Here is a 19,540-nt window from a genome sequence, read left to right as displayed (position 1 = left end):
TTCTCTGTCCTTGTCCAGTGCCTTGTCAATCACACTTTCCCCCTCGTGTGACAAGGAGAGATTTAGAGATGAGATGTTCTCAGAGCACAGCACATGCACCATTAGTGGGATCCTGGCTACTTCAAAACGATAAATGAGGGCTGCCCACAGAGCCCAGCACCTCCTCTGGAGTACAGGAGAAAATGGTGTGGAGCCAGGAACAGCTGCCACACTGCTGGCTCACTGCTAGGGTACAAAGCAGGGAACACCCTACCTCTAGGAGTTTTCTAAGGAAGGGCACTAAACATATGTTAAGTCCCAGAGGCTGCTGTTGCCACAAGCGCTGTTGCCCAAAAGAGGGGAGTTGGACACGATGGCAGGAACCCCTGGGAAGAGAAGGTTGCCTAGGGCAGACAAATGTCTGTTACAGCTTTGTGCTAACAAACTATCCCACTGAACCATCTCTGTGAACATCTTATTAACTACATATCCCTGATTCACCCTAAAACACACCTGTGATGAAATGATGGCGTTTAATTCCAGGGGGAAAAAACCCAAACAAACAAAAGACAAACACCAGAAAACCCCAAATCACAATACTTAACATTTATTAGATTTTACACCAGCACATACATCCAAGAAAACAGAATTAAAGTAACATATGCAACCTTCATTTCTGCACTTCCCAGTTCTGGTGGCCTGGCTTTGCCACCTTAACATGTCTTTTGAAGTGCATTGTGTACATGCAAAGTTTCCTCGACTTTATGGGAGGGAAAAAAAGTAATCAAGCCAGGCAGACAAATTCCTTTTTTTCTTGTGGCAACCTATGGACAACTGCTCACCTGAGAGACACACTAAGAGCATTAAGGCTCAGCTCTGTTGCTTGATTCAATCAAGAAGCCAAAGCCAGTGTCTGAGTATCATCTTTTGCAGTGCTAGAAGAGAAAGAGGAACCCAGAAATCTTGTGTTTCAGGCAATGTTCTGGAAAGCAGCAGCATCCAACCTCCCCATGCTTGTCCCTCACCTTCTGCCATCTTGTCCTCATTACCAGCCTGACTTAATGTTTCCCTTTCCTGTGCTCACAGCAAGCCTCGCCCTATTTCTTGCCTGTTTTGCTGCTTGCACTTGACTTGTGAATCAGAACTGCAGCCCATCTTCATTCACCATCCTCCTCTGCTACAAGGAGCTTAGGAGGTTGCCAGAGGCTTGGACAAGCATGAGGTCTGCCTTATCCATGCATTACATTCTATGGTTAAAATCAATGGGATACAATGGTGCATTTAAGAGAAAATGCGCTACTACACAGTAATATGCAAAATACCAGTCCTTCTTCAACCTCAAGTTTTCTACCTTTTAAGAGGCTTAGCTGCCTTTATTTTTACCCTATTTTCTGCCCCTCTCTGCCAATCAGAAGACACTTTCACAACCAAATACCTCCATATTCCCCAACACACGGGCTGGGGTTTTTTTGAGGCAGAACAAAAGAAATAACTTCTTCCAAGTGGTGCACAGTGCAGTTCTGGAGTCAGGGCAATTAGGCCTAAAACTGACAAAAGAAAATGACTTCACATCACAACTGAGGAGAGCAAATGGAACAAAATGTAATGCAAGAATGACACAGCTGAAAACAAAACAAAGACATGCCATATTTCATAACAATGCAGTTGTTAAGATATTGAAAATATTTTTAGCATGTACCAGGGAACACAAAAAAAAGAAAAAACCAATTGGGAATAACAGTCCAGATCTACATTGTTCCCCTGTTTTTCATGACGTTTACAATAGTGTGATTCCTCTGCACCCGCCATGAATATAAACATTTAGCAGCAAAACAAGCTCTTCGTTTTGCCAAAAAAAAAAATCAACATGTTCACTATTTTTAAATGTATTCTACTGAATTTCACCTGAAGCAACCCATTCAACTCTGTGCAGCTGGTTTTCTGCTTTCAGAGGCCTCACTTGTCTGTAGATGAATCCCACCTTAGTCACAACCATGCTGGACCTTTCACACCTCCACTCCATTTTTAGTTTTGAGTTCCAGTATTAAGTATCTAGCCTTAAGCCTTGCACACTTAAATCTCAAAAACTCCAAGAAACATAACTCAAAGTGCATATTTTTATTTTAAAGTCAATTTAACACTGTAGGAGTTGATCATGTACTCTCACTCTATTGTTTGTTATTATCCTTTTCCACTGCCCTCTCCTCTAGAAATTGCATTTATCTATAGCTGGGTTACCTACACATCCTTCAGCTGCTGAGAAAGGTAAGTTCTCCTTTTCTTTTGCCTGTGGCCTGCCCTTCTGCACACACACAGATAAACTATACAGTAAGAGGAAGACCCACTACACCATGTCAGTACTGCTGTGGTCCCCACACATAGCAGATTACCTTGTGCCTTGCTTAGTCTCACTCTGGGTCATCTCACCTGAACATGCCCTGCATGATGGACCTCTGCTGTGCATCTCTTTGTCCCTCCCCAGCTCCCTCCATTTCTTGCTTTGCAACTCTGCTCCCTTTCTCCAAAGGGTGAAAATAAAGCACAAATGCAGCCTATGTGGGGGTTCTAAACTCCCCCACCCATCAAAAAAAGATTGGTTTGCTAGGTTAAGCAACTCGGGGGGAGAGACAAAGGAGTCACATTTTCTCAATGTAACTCGATTCTCCAGTTTCTAACACTTCCTCAAGGACCAGCATTTGTGGCCACCTAACAAAGTGGATTGGCTGAGAAGCACAGGCAAAAACTCCAGCCTCCCAAAGCTCCACACACAAAGACATGCCAAACACCATGACATTACACCTCCTTCCTCAGCCCCATGTACACCTTGTGAGACCCCCAACAGCATCATCTTTCATTTGCAGATGAAGGCTCTGCACATCATAGCACCACAAATTCCCATGAGCAAACACAACCGTGCATTTGCCTGGATTCTCCCTTGAAGCATCAGGGTTTTTTTGAACATTTGATACACAACCTGATTTGTATCCTCACCTACCTTCTGGGATGGGAAGTCAAGGGCCAGGAATGGGCAATTACAGCTTGGATAATTCACACCACTTGTAGTTATTCCCAGCAACAATTCATGCACAGATAAGGAAGGGACCTACACAAACTGAATTATGCTGGTGGTGACAACCCATGTGCAGCCATAGTGTTTCCTGAGGAGCAACACAGAGTGGTAACTGAGGGACTTCAGGGAAAACAGCAGCAATTAACAGGGTGCTGTCTCCAAATCCACAGTCTGCACTGAAGAAGCCTTTGGGAAAGAGGATCACATGAATAGCCACATATAGACTTCAGCAGCTGAGCAGCCCGAGACTAGTTTATATTGGAGAGGAATACAGAATATGTTTTTGTATGAAAAAAGTCTTCAGGCCGAAGCTCTACAGGGCTTTTTCTAGCAGCACACCTTATTACAGGGAACCACCACACACCAGGAATATTTAGTGCCTGGCAAATCTGATCATCAGTACAACATGTAAGAGGCTAAAAAATGGGGTTTAAGTGGACAGAAAGCACATGTGTGAAGAAAGTTGAGCAGCTCTGTGATGATCCTGACTTGTCAGTTGTCCAAAACAGAGCAACAGTTCCAACCTCATCCACGGAAAAGCTAACATTTCATCTCATGTTGTCAGGAAAGAAATGCTGCTTGCTTCTCCTCCCAAATTTCTGAGACAGTTTTGCTAGGACTTGGAGGGCACTGCACAGTTAAGAGTCTCCAGGACCTATTTACCTACAGTTGCCATCAACCATGACAGAGTCAGGGGAAGACATACTAAACTACTCATATGAGAGAAGGAGCTTTGGAAGGCCTGGTTTAGTCTGCCTGTGTTTAGTTACAAACTACCAGACATGGGTTTCAGAAAGATCTGCCAAGATCAACTAGGAGGTGAAGGACTTGTGGAAGAAATGAACTCCTGCTTTAATATAAGATGACATTATATTTACAAAATCATTTCAGTAAACCAGAACTTTATAAGAGAGTTATTTTACTTGTAAGCAGCTCTGAGCAGGTTTTGAAAGGGTCCAGAATGTGGTTCTATAAATATAGATCATAACCCTGGTTTATTCCAAGGCACTGGACACATGGAGTTACTTCATAGAACAGCATCCCAAAACACAGTTTATGTATCAGACACGAACAAGAGGCATGAAATAACAAACAGGCATTTTAACTCTTTCCCCTCCCGATGACTGCAAGCCATGAGGCAAAACAGAGCCTGAATGCCAAGCACTGTAGCTCTCATCCCTCCACAGTCTCCAGATAAACCTGTCCCTGCAGACAAGGCAAGTCCCCATACCCACACTCCAAATGTGTGACTGCAGGTGGTCAGGATCACAGAAGAAAGGAGCAACAGCCTGCAGGAATGTCCTCTAACTTAGGAAAACAAATAAAAATCTAACTCAACAGAAAGACAGAAACAGATTACAGAAGGGCAAACTGGGAACAGGGGAGTTCCCAAAAGGTCTTAAGAGTGTGTAGAAAAAAAACAAAGTAAAATTTTTCTAGTTTTTCCCTACGTAAGAGGAAAGTACAGTTCGACTTCATTGCGAAGCATAACGATAAGCAAGTGTACATGTACATGACTCATTTTTAAATAATTAAAAAATGCAATGAGTTAGAGAAAACACAGTTTAGGACAGTTTTCTTACTCTTAAGACTCACACAGTAGAATCAGGTCTAAAGGAGTGTTACAAGACTCAGACACCCTATATAAGCAGTGTCATATATATTTATATATGTGTGTGTGTGTATATGTGTGTGTGTGTGTGTATATATATATATATATATAAAACCCTATATATCTCCAGTCAGGCCTGGCATTTCCACAAAATTCCAGCTGCAGACACAAATAACAGACAGTGAAAGCAAACTGATGTAAAACAAGGCCATACTACTCTAAGAACACACAAAGTTGGTGCATATTTGAAACCTGGGACTGTAACCTGGATAGCAGCCGCTCTCATGGAGGTGTCAGATCACTGAAGAAATCACTTAAGGTGTGCCTTGTGTTATGGAAAAGGAGGATTGGGGCAATCCCCAGACATGTAACAGAAAAAAAGTCTTCATGCTTTTTCTGTGCAAGGTGCGATCAATACTGGAATACACAGACACTGGAAGTGTGTGCAGAAGGTGCTAAATAAAGTGGAGAAGAAACAGAAAAAGCCCCAGGTGATTTAAGGGATAAAAGCGAAGTGTCTTCAAGTGAGACTTAAGGATTTAAGTCTGTATAAATTATCGGTGAGTATCATTTGTTTGAACAGAGTACCAGGCTAAGTGATGGATTCTTTGTCACCCCCTTAAGTTTTTGCAAGATGCTGAACATAGCAGAATCATTGCTGAGCACATTGCTGTGTCCTTTGGCATGCAGGAGGTTTTAAAAAACAGCATGAGGATCTTTCTGGTCTTGAAAACAAGATTCTGAGGGCTGTGCTAAAGCCGAAGACTGAAATCTAAAGAAAACATTAAACATTTTAAACAAATAATGAGTATCCTATTTAAAGGAAAACACTTTTAAAGACTCAGCATTAAGCACCAGCATTTTCAAATGCCAGGTTAGCATAACAGAAATTTTAAGAAATAATTTAATTTCTATGAAATACTTGCTGCTCATTCTCTAATTGTGGAAAATTCATGTGAATGTCAGTCTCGCCTCCTACCAATTATGACCAAAATATTGCCTTTTACTTCCCATCAGTGACACACTGAGTACTGGCATTTTTTTTTTCAAAATTTGTATGTGAGGACAAAGTTAACATATTAGTAAAAGGTTGTGGTTACTTAGGTAAACTCCCCGTGGTAAATTTAGTTATTTCCTGATGTCACAACTTAGTAAGACAGGAAAGACTACTGCCAGTCTCTACCTTCTCGACATATGGCAACTCATTTCAACCCAAGAGGAGATACAAAAAGCTCCCCTTTTACAATGAAGTAATTAATCACTGTCTGCTAACTTTCTTCCCTGCTTTTGTGTCACTTTTTAAAGGAATTCCCCACGGTCTTCTTCCACACTCAGATTTTAGGTACAGGATTAAGCAAATTAACAACATCAAATAAACAATTTAATTCTATGCCTCACACATCTTCACATACTTCTGCCACCCTCAGTCGTCTTCTAGTATGTGTAGAAAAATTAACATTGAAAATGAAAGCATAAAAAAAGAAAATGAAAATACATGTAGAAATGCAGGGGGGAAAAACAGGTAAAAGAACAGCAAGGTCAAGAAGTGCAAGTATTAAACCCACTCACATTAAAAACTGAGAAATATAATTAAATTAATCAATCTCGGGATTCAGCAGTGGGTTTCCACTTGCATTGCATGAGATACAAGCAACAGAAATATTACAAATATTTCTGAGTTTGAAATTCACCTTTAAAATACACAAGTATATAGATTTGAGGTAAACTTTCTGAATGAGACGGGATAACGAATATGATGGGAAACAGAAAACAATGAGCTAAGAGAAAGCAAAACAGTGCACAGCAAAGGCTTTATCTCTTGTCTGGTGTCTTTCTTATTCTACAAAAAGCTACTTGAGAGCAGAGACACCATTTACTTCTAAAAGTCCCAAAATCTATACACTGTGAAGCATCACGTATATCCTTGGCAGCAAACAATAACTATTGATTTAATATAGCCTGGAAGCGGATCTCATGCAACCACACAAAGGTCTCTAAGGTAACTTCGTCTCCATAAAAGTCTCAGCTTTTTCCAGAACAACAACAAAGATGGAAACGTACTAGGAGAACTGAAGTTCTTGAGCTGAAATTAATTTATTACTGTCAACTTTGTAACAGCACCACATAATATCTTAACCATGTACCAGCTTCAAAAATCTCTTCAATTCAGGCAGGATAAAAGTACAGTTTCCTACACGGCAAAACAGGACAGGTTTTTTAGAACTATGATGAAAATTAATGAGTGTATTATAAAGTCAGTGATACCAGCCAGCAAGTATTTGCAGTACAATTATATGAAAGACACCCTGAGAAAATCCCAGCTAAACTCTTTGGATTCTCTGCTTTCCAAAAGTCACTGAAAATGGAAAAACAGCTGAAGCACTGGAACACTTGCAGGGTACATTTTGTATCAAGTATACACATTTTAAGCCAACATAAACACCCAGGCCCTGTAATCTGACAAAAAGGTGTTGTTCTGAATCATTCATCTTATTTCCCCTTTCCCAATACACCCAGCTCCCATGGGCAGGGAGATCCACCAGTGACCATCAAATCAAAACTTGCTGCAGCTGCAGGAGTCAGAGGCTTTCTCTGGAGGGCAATTCAGAGAAAAAGCCCAACTTAGAAACTCAGAATTGCCCTGGAAACCCCAATCATTTTCCATCAGCCAGGGAGGAAACACAGTCAGTGATCCCAACTAGACTAAAGACAGCCTTTGTGAATGCCCCACCAAAGTCATCAAAGCTAATGCCCTTCAATGAATACTCCAGAAAATAATGCTGCCTAGAGGAGGAGTGGGAAAGTCTTGCCTGACAAAGTGGGAGCATAAAACGGATTCATCAGAGTGGGAGGAAAAGGGTGATAATAACTAACATTTCAGTAAAAACAGCTTGAGAGAGATTAACATTCAGTGTAAAAAAAAAAAAAAAAAAAAAAAAATCACAGTAAAGTGACTGCTTTGAAAGAAGAAAAACGTGCTAGATTTTCAAGGTGCCATGCAGGCCACATGTCTTTATCAGCAGAGCAGGTGGAAAACCAAGGTGACTAAATGGTAACTGCAATCAGCTTGTAAAATAAGGAAAGAGAAGCTTCTTCTTAAGGGTCTTAGACTAAAACAGGCTGGAGATGGAAAAGGTGACAGAACCTTTGAGACAACTAGAGCAGGCAACAAAAACATCCATGAACTTTATTAACAAGACAGCAATATTTCTTTCCTCACATAAACAAGAAAATACACCACTGGCAGCCAAGGAAAGTCCTTTGCTATTTCAGAAACATTTGGTCTAAGAGAGAAAACTTTTTATCAGTTCTGATACACTTCTGCACAAAATACCAAATTTGAGGGTTGCAGATCCATAAAATTTTCTCAATAAAATATTCCCCAGTGCAAATGAGGACAATTAGATGGACATATTTTGGCAGAGCACGACCACTGAAAAATAACAGGAAAAACACCCTCAGCTTGTAGGCAGCAGTAAAAATTCAGATGCGAAAGTGGAATCACGTGCAATGACACATTTGACAAAATTATTGTTCAACACTTTTTAAATAATACCTGTTTAGTTATTCAGCCATTATGTCTTTCGCCTGGACTAACTTTTTGGGTTTTTTTTATTCCCTGAAGCTTTTGATAGTTTTTTGTAATAATCTCTGACTGCAAAGAACTTGATGGACACAAAATCTAGGCACACATTCTTTCCCACTGAACAACTTAACCTCTACTGCTGGATACAAAATTCTTACCTGAGTGCCACTGCTCTCCAAGGTACTTAATGTCTGTGCTTTTTACACTTATTTTTCTTTCTAAAACTTCATTCTTTACACCATACCACTCCCCAAAAGCCTTGCAGCTAAGTTTGATTTAATTCTTGTTACGTAAGAATTTTCCATTTTCCCAGCTTTGTATCATCCATATGTTTGATGAGCTTTTCTCTGTGTTTCAAGACATTATATAATTAATGAAAAGTAAAACAAAAGGAAATTTCAGTGGCACAAAGCTTTCTTTTAATCTTCTAATTTGAATCATTAAAATGAAATAAAACTCAAAGTAATTGTTGAACCAGCCATAAATCATAAATTTAAGTAAGTAAGTAAGTAATCCATCTGGCTTCAAATTCTTATGAGCTTTCTAAGTTTTGCTGAATCAAAGGACCTATATCAGGCTTCTTGGAATGACTGCTACCTTCTGAAGGCTTCAAAACTCATTACAAGCACTACTACCATTCTCACCCAGGCCCCAGCCCCACAAATGCAGAGCAATTCTTTTTTAGGTGGAAATTTTCTACAGAGGATGGGGGGAAGCGTTTCTTTACACAGACTTTGTGAAATAAAACAATCACAAGATATTTCGCAACAAATTCATAGAATCATAGAATCATGCAGGCTGGAAAAGACCTTTAAAATCATGAAGTCCAATGTTAACCTAACACTGCCAAGTTCACCACTGAACCATGTCCCCAAGTGCCACATCTACACATCTTTTAAATACCTCCAGGGGCAGTGACTCCACCACTTCCCTGGGTAGCCTGCTCCAACACCTGACCACCTTTTCCATGACATTTTTTTTCCTAATATCCAATCTAAACATCCCCTGGTGCAACTTGAGGCCACTTCTTCCTGTCCTAGTGCTTGTTACTTGGGAAAATAGACAGGTACTCCCACCAGCCTACAACCTCCTTTCAGGTCGTTGTAGAGAGCAGTGAGGTCCCCCCCCAAGCATTCTTTTCTTTGGGAGTTAAAAGTTAAGAAACATCAAGCTGATGAAGAAGAATCACAAGACTCTCGTGTCTTGGTCTTTGGATTTTTCCAACCACCACCTCGCCACAAAACATTTTACATTAAACCAGGCATACAACAGAGTTTATGAGCTACTTATGCTCCCGTCTTAGAAATCACAAGCCATTCAAGAGAAACCCCCTATTCAAAAGCATCTTCACCACAGTTGACAAAATCTTTAAGAGATTCAAAGTTTAGCAGGCAAATGCCAACACTGGCAAGCATTTCAGATAACATGGTTTAAGAAGTTGCCAGCACTGGCTTGGTCTCTGTAATGGATCATATAAATCTTTATCTGATAGGGTAAAAAAGTGTTAAACTGAATAACCTCACAAGGCATTTGCCCTAAGAAAACTGACACAGCACACTACCACTTAGAGTAGCCCAGTCCAAAGCAAACACTTCTTTAAACTTCATAAAATTAACCAGTTTGGGTCAATGGGGATAAAACTATTACCTCTCTCTATATATTTAATAATTGATTATATGTATGTATTTAATATTCATTCCAATTAGAAATTATTTGTGTATGAAGTAAAGGAACCAGGAAGACAATGTTTACAAGGTTCAGGAACACCAAGATAAATGAAAACTTAATAAAAAAAAACCAAACCTAAAATACTATAAAATTTGTGTGATGATTTGATGATTAAAGGTAAAATTGCTGAGAAGCAAAGAAAAAGATGATTCAAAAATAAAACCATAAAAGAAGGCATATCTAAAAGGAGAAAAAGCAAACTAGCAACAGTTTCAGTCTCCAAAATTACAGGACTTACAATTTCTTTGCATTCTCAGGAGCCAGCAGGATGCAGGGCTGTAGGAGGTGATGTCAGAAGTGCGTCTGTCCCTCGCCACTGGGCTCAACAGAGACCTGATAAGCAGTTTTTTGGTTTGCTTGGGGCTCTGGCTCCCATTTTATCAAAGGTTTCATAAGAATTCACAACTTTCTTTGTGAGCAACACAGGCTTCATATAATCTGAGTCAAGTACAGCATGTGACTTTCATTTTGACTACAGAATTATTATTATTTTCATTATAGAGTGCACAACCACCTCAATCATCAGGAACACTAGGAACCATACAGATAAAAACTAACAAGTACAGTCAACTATTTGTAAAGCATTAGAGAATAACTACAGAGCCTGCCACCCTCCCCAAAGCAAGAACAAAAATACACCAAGTCCAGTTGATATTAAAAAGGGAAAGAAAAGGTACATATGTAGGACCTTCATAATACTGAAATATAAAACCTGCCTCCTTGGATGATTTTGCATTAGGAAAGTATAACTGAAATAGCTTCCAAAGAACCAATTTCATTCAATTAAAAAAATATACAGCAGTGTAAAGTTTCTGAGATAACATTGGAATTAGATGTTGCTTGAGAAGGATGCTATGGCTGGTGCATCCTCTTGTCTATTTAAGACCATGTACTACGTTTTAAAATATGGTTTTAAATAGATGTGAAAGTCTAACCCTCCGAGTATGTTACCAGTGAAGCTCAGTTCCAGAGTGCTTGATAACAAACTACTTTTACAGAAAAATCAAAACTTACTGTCATCTGTGCTGACCTGAGTATTTTTTGATGTCAGACTGACAGTGGTTCACCTTCAACTACTTCACTACATTAATTACACAAGAAAGAGAAAAACAAGACTTTTCCTACACTTTTTTTTTCTTTTGGTATAATATTCCATTATAGAAAAATAAAATGAAGAAATTGCTCTTAGAAGTCTGTTTTGCTGTTGTTGAACAAATAGGAAAACTGAAGAGCATTCAAGGAAATCATCAAAATAACTGAGCTAATGACAGGACTGATTCTTCTCCCATTCTTGAGAAAGAAAAGGGTCTTGGGGGGTGTTTGGTGGGGTACATAATTAACCCCTTCTTTCAAACAGGGTCTGTTGCCTAACTTTTGTTATGTAAAAAGCTCCATATGATCTCTTTTTGTGATTCATCTTTTTATTTCAGAAAAATATTTTACTTTTTTTTTTTTTTTTTGCTTAAACAGAAAAGTATTTTAGTCTTACTTTAAAAATACAGCTCTTACCTTTGTCAGGCAACTATAGAAAACTCTGTGGGACAATCTGAACTTTAAGAACTATGAGACAGTCATCTCTTCATGAAAATTTTGCAAGTGGGTTTAGCTAGTATTGTCTCCTATGTATTTTTATCTTGGTACCACTGGGAAAAAAAGTAACCTACTAAAACCTCTAGAAAAATCAGATCTGACAGCAGCATATAGAATGGGTACATTCAAAAGCCAGCTTTGACTTAGGGAGGCCAGTCTGCTTTGTCTCCCTCATCATTCTGTAGCCAGTGTGGACAGAGAAAACCTCACCTAAAGGGTAATTCAGAGCAGAAACCATCTTGGGGTGCTCCTTATCACCCCCTGGGGAAGCTTATTTATTGTACTGACCCCAGGAACCCAAGGAAACTAATATTCCTGGGTTAGAGTTAACCTTTGTGTACACTGCCACATCCATTCCTGTAACTCCTTGTAGGGTACAGCACTGTGTTTGTCCTGATTCTGTTCCTTCAGAGTTGGTTGTGTTCATGCAAGTTCATAAGATTTACCACTGGGAGACTCTTCTTTCATTTCATTTGTTACTGGGTTGGAGGACTGCCTAATCCTTGTTTCATAACTTCTGCATACTTTTAATATTTAAATCACATTTTCATGTCTAACAGTCGAGTCATCCTCTGTTCTTAACAACCTATTTTCTCCAAGTCCTTATTCAGTTCAAGTCTAATACAACATTAGTGACTGTTCATGTGGGTAAGGAATGAACCTAAGTGTAATCTCACCATATCTATAGGAAAAGAGATTTCATCTTCCATGTTCATGACTCAACACTGTATTTTTCATTTTGTTATACAGGTAGTCACATAATAAAGTGCTTAAGTCTGTCCCCAACTTTTCCAATTTATTTTGGCACGTAGGTTTTTTAATTTAGTCCACTTGAAGATAAACTGCAAGGGATAACAAATGCCCAAGTTACTTTGAGCAAGAACAGAATTAAAGCTGAATACTGACACTTCAGAACAAAGAATCTTAACTCCCTTGCACAGAGTCCAACCTTTGACCAATCATCACCATATCAACTAAACCATAGCACTAAAACGTGGTATAATAAGAACTGATACAGTCTTCAAAGCAAAACTGAATATTTTTTTCTTTGGGAAGTTGTTAGGCCCAAGAAAACAACAGAAACCTGTCCTTCTCAACATGTGTTCTGCACCAGTATTTGCTATGCATCTGGAGTGGCATATGGTCAGCACTTTCTTTAGGGGACTTCAATTTCTCTTCATTTTACATACTAATAGCCATATTCAGTCAGACCAGAGATATATCTATCCCCATACTGTGTCTTTAGCAAAAACTGAGAGCAGAAGTCTGGGGAAGAGCACTAGGACAAGAAAAGCTTGCAGGGATGCACTTCAGGATCCCTCTGCAGTCTCCAGGGACTGGGTTTTGTGTTCTTCTAAGCAAGAGTTGATGTTTTTGCACTGGATATTCACACCCAGATAATCCTTCAGTATATACAGTGGCTCACAGCTAAACTGTGCACTATGAAAAAAATACAACCTTTTACTTGTTCTGAATCTGTCACTTGATAATTTTATTTGATCCCCTCTGGGTCTTGTACTACAAGAGACACTTAATGAGCATTCCCTGTTCATTTTTTCCATTACACTACTATGTAGACTTTTATCATTTTCATCTTTAGCCAGGCTGAAGATTCTCAATCTATTTAATTGCTCTTTATTATCACTGCCACCCATTTCCAGTTCTGTTATCTCTCTTTTTTTCCTCACCCTTCTTTAAATATGGAGATCAGAACTGTACCCAGAGGTCAAGACAAAAGCACAGGCAGTTTATGGATTGGCATAGCAGATTTCTGTTCTGTGAGCCCATTCTTCCCTATTTTTTTTTAATTGTTTGACCAGTCCTAAACACTTGATCAATACTTGGATTCACCACAATAAAACTCTCTACAGCATTGCTTCCTTCAGTGCTAATAGTTCACAGGGTCAAAAATAGCAGGATTATTCTCCCCCACATGCATTACTTCATAGTATCAGCAGCAAGCTTCATTCCCAGTTACTAAGCATCACAAGATCCCTCTTTGGTTCTTCATAATTAGCTTTCACTTATGCTACCCTCATTAATTTAAAATCATTCTGCACTCTCTCTTCCAGATCACTAATGCATACGCTGACTGGTGTTAAACTTAGCACAGATCCATGAGCAACTCTACTGGTGACGTCCGTCCCTTCTGTGAAAACAGGTCATTTATTCATCTTTTGGCCAACTATCAGTCTAGGAGAAAAATTTCCTCCTATGTCAGAGCAGTTTCATTTTGCTCAGTACCTTTGGTGAGTAGTTCTCAGAAGACTCTGAAACCCAAGTGTACTGCATCAGCTAGATCACAGAGTTACTCACCACCTCAGCAGTGTCTTCAAAGAACTCTACCAGACCTGTGAGACTGTTCTGACTTTTTCCTGGTATATCAAATTGTCCATGAATGCTTTAGTTTTCTTTCTGTATTTACCAGAAAACTGGCTGGTATGAATGCCAGTCATACTCATCCTGTTCTTTCCCAGAGGCTTTCTTGGAAGCCTTTTTAAAAAAACCTGGCATCACCTCTGGCATCTTCAACTTCACTGTTACCACGAACATGAATATCCCACATGCTTTTAGCTACAGATGCAATCTTCTTTGAGTTCTTTTGGATCTTGGTTATCTATGGGACCAGTGGCCTTCCCACTTCTGGTATTTCTGAAAGAGTATTTATGACAATACAGCTTCTCTGCCTTAACTTGTTTTATTGCATAATTTATGTTTAATTTGCATGATTTTTCCCTTTTTTTTTATTTTTGGACATGTTTTTGGAGAATATTTTTCTGTTCCTTGCAGCCTGCTCAACCGTGCTAATTGTTCTTTAAAACTTTTTGAAGGGTCAAAGAACCAGTTTTTAGGGAATATGCACTTGTTCTGAGTCTCTCCACAACAGCTGCAAGCATTTTCCTCTGTTTCTCTTACCAGGTTCTCCACAAAATCCCTAATCAGCATCCTGCTAGCTACCTTCTCTATGGTAGACCTATACTGTCAATAACTCACAAAATTAAGCTTTCAGTCCCCTCACTTTATTTTCCAGTCTTCTAATATTTACATAAAAACTCTCCTGTTTCAGTCTGACTGCCTAGATTCTTCTGTGCTCCTGTCTAAACAGGACCTAATTTTTTGAGGCAGTTCTTCACTGTTTTCTACATGTCCTTCATTAACTTCTGTCCCATGTACTTCAACCCCAGAAAATGTGTCTTCTTGACCTGTGTGCCCTTTCTGCCTGTCCTCATGCAGGTTATTGGAATTGCACTTCAGACTGATGCTGCATAGGTCTTTATTCTTAACCTTCTATCTAGCAACTCAGATATTGCTTCCAGCACTTTGTCACCAGCACTGAAAGATAGTCTAGATTCCTTTTGCTGTAAGGCACCTTGGCATGTAGTTGGAAGGTGACTGTATGCTCCTTTCCAGCACCATAAATCCAGTTAGTTGCACCCCACTTAGCATCCCCACCACGGCAGGAGATGTCCCTCTACCATCTAGAATCAAAGAGCAAAAGGATACTTGGCCATCCCCTGAGAGCAAGGTTTCATCTACAGGATCTTATTTCAGGGTCATTTCTCCTTTACAGGTTTGATGTGGTCCGACATCAGAACCTACTTCTCATGGAAGGCCAGAGGGAGCCTCCCTAGAGACAGCAGTGGGAATACCTGCCTGGAGGTTTACTTTACACATTTGTTAATTAAGGATGATTTCCTTACACTTACACTTCACATGTGACTTTCACAAGAGTTCAGTTGTATTAATCTACAATAAGCATCTTGCAATGTCATAACTATCCCTTTGGTTTAACAGCTGCATTAATACTGTTGAGTGTAAGTAAATGCTACTCTTCTCTAACTAGAGACCTGATATCAACCTCTAGGCCTGAGAAGCCAAAGCCTCTAAGCTAAATGGTCTCAGACACACTCCTCGTGTTTTAGGGTTACTGTCAGTGTATTCCACCTGACATTTTCACTTTGTCTTCCCCTCCAAAGACTTTGATTCAGACTATCCTCATCCTCCTGACAGACAATGGTTTTCTAGGGATTTTCTAAAAATCTAAAACCATTCTAGTGGTTTTCTAAAAATCTGTCTTTAATACTGGACTGGTTGGTGCCTCTGACAGCTTAAAGTATTTATTTATTTTGTGAAATATTAATAATTTCTCCGCCTTCCATTCAGTCTCTTTAATCCATGGGTCTAGTATATTCTCCAGGTTCCCACAAACTACTTTCAAGACAATCCTATACAAGTACAAAGGAGTGAGAAAAGTTTAGATTTTCTTGTGTAACACCCTGGTATCATTAACAGACATTTCCCATAACCACCAGGCAATCATACTTTATCATCTAACATATTACAGCCACTTTATGATAGCATGAAACGAGTGATTGTGCAAGCACTGTTTTCTTAAGAGAACAGAACACAACCAGACAACTTTTAGTTCAAAACAGAAGCACAAAACAGTTTTCTAAGATGCATCCTCTGTTGCACTGTTGATGGGAGCTGTACTTACAAATACATCCTTCACCAAATCAAAGAGGATTCTATATAACCAAGACCTGCTGATTCAAAATGGGACCTCACACTTTCAGACTCTGAATTTAGATTTCCTACTGTGAATTCTACTTGCAGTTACATCAAGACTGCTACCTTTTATTAGTTATGATGTACACAACTTTTGACAAAAGAAGTCTTGAGAGGTTCCCCATACACACACAGTCACTGCTGTATTTACAGGCAAGATGATTAAACATTTGCATTTGATTGTAAGGGATAAATTGCACTATACAGTAAAAAGAAATTCAATATTAACTGATTAATAAAAAAGGCTTGATTTTTCAGTTGATAGAAAGTGGTTCTAGTTCCCTTTCCACCATCAAATCTAATTTAAACTAACCCAGTGTAGTGCAAATACATTAGATACTCAGTAATCTCTTGTAATGGCAGAGAAATTCATCACAAATTGCTGAATGTTATGAATCATCTTGTGAACACAACTGCTATACAGTGAAAAAGGCGCTTTAACAAGTAGCTTCATTCATTTTTGTCAATACTTCATAATTAGCACAGAGAAGTGTCTGTAAATTGAACTCTCGAGCATCACACTGCTTAGTTACCATTTTTTTTATTTAATATTTTGAACACTTGATGAAATGGAAGACCCCATTAAAATTTTGTACCAATGACAAACGACATTTTCATTTTCTGTTCTAAATGTGTTAGCACAAGATAATGTTCAACAAAGCCATAAGCATATGCTGATCTGTACTACATAAACAGTTCAGCTGACTTTATCAGAGATATTAATGTAAGTTTTTGAGGGATGCTTAACCCTGTTGCTCAATAACATATAACAATAAAAGAACTACTATTCTATGTGGAAAATGGTGCTGATGCCTACTCAGAAGTAATAGGTGACAAGAAAAACATGACAGCCAAGAAAACATGCTTAGAATAGGTTGCTGCTGCACAACAGCCTGAAGACCATCTACCTGCTTTTTTTTAATTGAAGAATTGAGAAAGCTTTTCAGGGTATCCTATTCGAGGTACACCTTATTTTGAAAGTATTCTGATGACAACCAAAAATCCCAATCAGAGACCAGGGTCTTATTATTCCCCAACAGAGATACAGCTTCTCTATAGAGAGCTTACAGTTTCAGGGCTTGAGTGCCCACAAAACTGCACCTGAACTATGGATTCCTGGTTTTTTAAGCACTGGGTAGAAATAATTAATCATTTTTATTTGGATTCCATAATCTCAAGATGCCAAGCTACTATAATTTAACAGTTTATCAGTGAGAGTTGGTTAGTTATGCCTATGGTAAGTACAGTCTTTGCCCCATTCTAACAGCAAAATCAATCACTCTCTCTGCAACTTAGTTTGCAACTGGGCATAACTAAAACTGTGCCCAAGGCCAGTTACTGCAGGGTAGCTGACACGAGGTGACTTGGTCATCTGCAGGCATTTGCAATATAACCACATCCTCTCAGGAGCAATTTAAGGGTTGAGACAAAAAGCCCTCTTAGACTAGAATAGGAACCGCCAAACGCAAGAGTATAAATATACTCATGATCACAGCATTAATTCCACTTTGACGCTTCTTACCACGGTAACTTCCCACTCATCAGTTCTAAAAAATCCTCAAGCTCCAGATATGAGTTTGCCTCACCCTCCACAGGTGCCCAGGAATCCTGGAATCCAGATCCAGGACTAATGTCTACAGGCTGCGCACACCAATGTAAACATACGAGAAAAGCTTTGCCTTACTCTAATGTTGCTAATTAATGACCAAATAATTATTAAGATAATCCACTATTTCCATTTGCTTTGAAATATGAGAACTAAACAAGAGCTCCTATTACATACTGCTTATTTTTATTTCTTAATTGAAAACACTGTTGTCACTTTTTTTTTTAATTTTACAAGATTTAACCCTTGAAAAGACATACAAATCATCACTGGACAGTTATTTGAAAGAACATCTTAGTTTTGTAGTTCTCCTCATGCTTTCAATTCTTCAGTCCTCATAAAAAAACCCAGTACTGGTAAGACATCCAAAACATCTAGACATACAAACCTTTCTATTGCATCTAAAGTTTCTCCTTTTCAAGGATATTTAGGCCTATAAGTGCTTTTAGGTTTATCAATACAATACAAAGACTATTTATTTAAAGGGGGGGGAACCCTCATGCAATTTAGTGCTCCAATTCCATATAGTTACAACACAACAAAGTAGGAAAATCCCACCTCTCCTCACATACTGCCTTCAAAGTATTTTTGCTCCTTTTAGTAATCAAATATAGATTTTTTCCATGACATTCTGATTAGGCTCTTACTGTGAATACATTAAGTGATAATTGGTCCAAAAATACCTACTGAGCCAGGAATATCAGGATACAGTAAATACTGGGAGCACCATAGGCAGTTGTATGAATCACTTCACATACCTGTGGTTTTCCAGGTTTCTGTGCTTAGTCATGAGTACACTCTTCATATTCTTGCACACAGAATACAATTTCTGCCAATTTTTGTTCTTGGCTTCTACACTGCCACCTGTAGTCATACAAGAGAAATTAGCCATATTTTATGCTGCAAATCCCCTTAGCACAATGTTTCAGCTCACTTGTTTTTCTATACAAACGTTCTAAAGCACCCCCTTTGTAAAAGGTGCATTAAGATACTCAAACTGAGTTATTTATATCTTTCTCTCTAATGAGTTTGAGGAAGAAAGAAATAAAAAAACAAACAAACAAACAATCCCAACTCAATTTAAACCAAGAAGGCATTTAAAACTCTCAAAGACAGCCCTGGGCTTAACAGATTTTTATGTTATCGTTGCTGCTTAGTGGACAGATCATAACCTTGACAGAGCAAGGTGACTTCTGAAGGGGCAATGCAAAAACGTGTGCACTTAATTACTTGGTAAATACAAAAAACCTGATTTGGTCTTCCATATGAAATACGATCATAGTTTTACAGAAAAAATTTCCATGCTCAGCTTAGTTACCTTATACAGGTTATATAGAAATGCATACAATTAAAAAATTGCTTGTATTTGGAAGATATATCCAAGTAGAAGTAATGAACTTTTTTATACAATGAAAACCACTCGATTTATTCCAGGCTTACTGCACTTTGAGCACTATACCGCAGATTCTGACATATTAACCATTTACATCAAAATAACACCTAAGCACGCAGTACCCAGAGCCCTCACGTTAATCCTTTTCTGAAAACACGAGAAAATAGAAAATTCAAGCCTTCCTGGAAAAACCAAAGCTTCCTGGTGTTCAGAAAAGGGGTTTCACCGAACAGCGAAGTTTCGGAGTACAAGCTCTGGGGGAAAAACCGGCTTTTGCACGCACACGCCTTCTCCTTTCTCCTAGTTAAGAATTGCTCGTGCCACCCCGGGAAAAGGCGCCCGAATGCTCCCACTGTGCGTGTCCCTGGAAAAACGCTCCCAAGTCACCAGCGGGCAGAAACAAACTC

At 38.9% G+C, this 19,540-nt stretch overlaps 1 long non-coding RNA gene across 1 annotated transcript in view; it reads right to left on the bottom strand.

Moving 5' to 3' along the window:
- Positions 1–18,597, bottom strand: part of LOC108641564 — a 77,286-nt gene extending 58,689 nt beyond the window's left edge. The window contains exon 1 of the long non-coding RNA XR_001922096.1: positions 18,499–18,597. This is a non-coding gene — a long non-coding RNA (uncharacterized LOC108641564). The remainder of the gene's footprint in view (positions 1–18,498) is intronic.
- Positions 18,598–19,540: the final 943 nt, after the last annotated feature.

Source organism: Manacus vitellinus, unplaced genomic scaffold (genome assembly GCF_001715985.3).
Source record: "Manacus vitellinus isolate BGI_N305 unplaced genomic scaffold, ASM171598v3 scaffold_7_pilon, whole genome shotgun sequence".
Taxonomy (NCBI): domain Eukaryota; kingdom Metazoa; phylum Chordata; class Aves; order Passeriformes; family Pipridae; genus Manacus; species Manacus vitellinus.
The sequence above is the reverse complement of the archived record's forward strand: the minus strand, read 5'-3'. Positions and strand labels throughout refer to the sequence as shown.